Source organism: Anastrepha obliqua, unplaced genomic scaffold, assembly GCF_027943255.1.
Source record: "Anastrepha obliqua isolate idAnaObli1 unplaced genomic scaffold, idAnaObli1_1.0 ptg000388l, whole genome shotgun sequence".
In the NCBI taxonomy this organism is placed as follows: Eukaryota; Metazoa; Arthropoda; class Insecta; order Diptera; family Tephritidae; genus Anastrepha; species Anastrepha obliqua.
The window spans coordinates 10,001-12,500 of record NW_026562365.1 but is presented as its reverse complement, the minus strand read 5'-3'; the positions used below and the strand labels follow the sequence as shown (position 1 = coordinate 12,500).

General features: G+C 26.6%; 1 non-coding gene and 1 pseudogene across 1 annotated transcript in view; both read left to right on the top strand.

Annotated features, from left to right (window-relative positions):
• The first annotated feature begins 536 nt into the window (after window positions 1-536).
• Window positions 537-717, top strand: LOC129252809 (5.8S ribosomal RNA; annotated as a pseudogene).
• A 442-nt stretch (window positions 718-1,159) lies between these two features.
• The window catches only part of LOC129252807 (large subunit ribosomal RNA), a 3,987-nt gene continuing 2,646 nt past the window's right edge, over window positions 1,160-2,500 (top strand). The window contains exon 1 of the ribosomal RNA XR_008583653.1: window positions 1,160-2,500. This exon is cut by the window's right edge and continues 2,646 nt beyond it. This is a non-coding gene — a ribosomal RNA (large subunit ribosomal RNA).

The following is a 2,500-nucleotide window of genomic DNA, read 5'->3' as shown; positions in this document are numbered from 1 at the left end:
AAACAAACGAACAAAAAGAAAAAAAAAAAAAAAAAAAAAAGAAAAAAAAAAAAAATTTATATAATTATTTTGAATCCATAATTCTTTTTATTCTTTTTCATTCAATTTGTGATCCATCAATTATATCATATTAAATATAATATATGATGGTACATTTTGTAATGTTTTTTCTTATTTTTTTCTTTTAAAAACCTTTAAACATGAAAATAAAAAGTTGTACTTATTATTCATTTGATTGAATGATAAGTTAATTTGTTCACAATAACAAAAGTGGTATATATTTATTATATTATTATATATACATAAAATGATTAAAAAAATACAAAATAATTGAATCATAATAAATACCACCACTGTATTATTGTTGAACTAAGACATTCGCAACTTAATAAAAATGTTTAGAGTTAAATATATTTGATATATATTATTGAAAGAAAATCAATTTATATATTATTAATATTATTTAATTTTACTCTTTCAATTAATATATGCAAAAAAAAATTGACATTTGTTATAAATAAAAATAAATAAAAAAATACTCTAAGCGGTGGATCACTTGGCTCATGGGTCGATGAAGAACGCAGCAAACTGTGCGTCATCGTGTGAACTGCAGGACACATGAACATCGACATTTTGAACGCATATCGCAGTCCATGCTGTTATGTACATTAAATTCAATTTTAAAGTACTGCTTGGACTACATATGGTTGAGGGTTGTAAGACTATGCTAAATAAGTTGCTTATTCTTTTATAAAAATAATTGAATTTAAGCAAATGTGTATATTATTGGATTTTAAATAATTCATAATATTAATAGCAAAAAAAATAAAGATATATAATGAATTTTATTTATTATATATTCTTTAAAAAAAAAATCCTCTCAAATAAAATGAAATGATGAAAATATTGAATCTAAGTATTCTTTACAAAAAATTTTCATATTATTTATATATATATATAAAATAATAATTTATATATGTAATTAAAAGGAGGAATGTCTAGCATAAAAATTAAATTTTTTATTCTAGGATTGCCTCATTTTACATTATTATTATTTTTATATATTTACAATATATAAAAGGAGAAAAGAAAAATAGAGATGAAAAGATGATATAATTTTTTTATTAAATTGTGAGAAGATAAAAAAAGAATATTAAAACAACCTCAACTCATATGGGATTACCCCCTGAATTTAAGCATATTAATGAGGGGAGGAAAAGAAACTAACAAGGATTTTCTTAGTAGCGGCGAGCGAAAAGAAAATAGTTCAGCACTAAGTCACTTTGTCTATATGTCAAATGTGAGATGCAGTGTATGGAATATCTTAATATCTAGTATGAGAAATTAACGATTTAAGTCCTTCTTAAATGAGGCCATTTACCCATAGAGGGTGCCAGGCCCGTATAACGTTAATGATTACTAGAAAGATATTTCCAAAGAGTCGTGTTGCTTGATAGTGCAGCACTAAGTGGGTGGTAAACTCCATCTAAAACTAAATATAACCATGAGACCGATAGTAAACAAGTACCGTGAGGGAAAGTTGAAAAGAACTCTGAATAGAGAGTTAAATAGTACGTGAAACTGCTTAGAGGTTAAGCCCGATGAACCTGAATATCCATTATGAAAAATTCATCATTAAATAATTAAAAAAATAATGTGCATTTTTTTCATATAAGGACATTGTAATCTATTAACATAATAAAGTATTTATCAAAAGATCATTGGTGATATTAAGTTTATTTAAATTAATTTGCTTTTTAAGCATATTAACATAAAATAAATACTAATGATTTGATAAAGTGTTGATAGATTTTATTATATATAATGCTAAAATTCATTTTTTGAATTTTACAAAAAATTTAATATCTATGATATTAATATTTATTTGTATGCATTTATATGATTAACAATGCGAAAGATTCAGGATACCTTCGGGACCCGTCTTGAAACACGGACCAAGGAGTCTAACATATGTGCAAGTCATTGAGTTATATTAAACTTAATGGCATAATTAACTTAACTTAAATATAATGGGATTAATTTTTAGTCTATTTTTTAATAAATAGTCAATTAATTCAATCCCGGGGCGTTCCATATAGTTATGTATAATGATAATTTATTATTATTTATACCTCTAACTGGAGCGTACCTTGAGCATATATGCTGTGACCCGAAAGATGGTGAACTATACTTGATCAGGTTGAAGTCAGGGGAAACCCTGATGGAAGACCGAAACAGTTCTGACGTGCAAATCGATTGTCAGAATTGAGTATAGGGGCGAAAGACCAATCGAACCATCTAGTAGCTGGTTCCCTCCGAAGTTTCCCTCAGGATAGCTGGTGCATTTAAAAATTATATAAAATAATCTTATCTGGTAAAGCGAATGATTAGAGGCCTTAGGGTCGAAACGATTTTAACCTATTCTCAAACTTTAAATGGGTAAGAACCTCACCTTTCTTGATATGAAGGTTGAGGTTATGATATAATGTGCCCAGTGGGC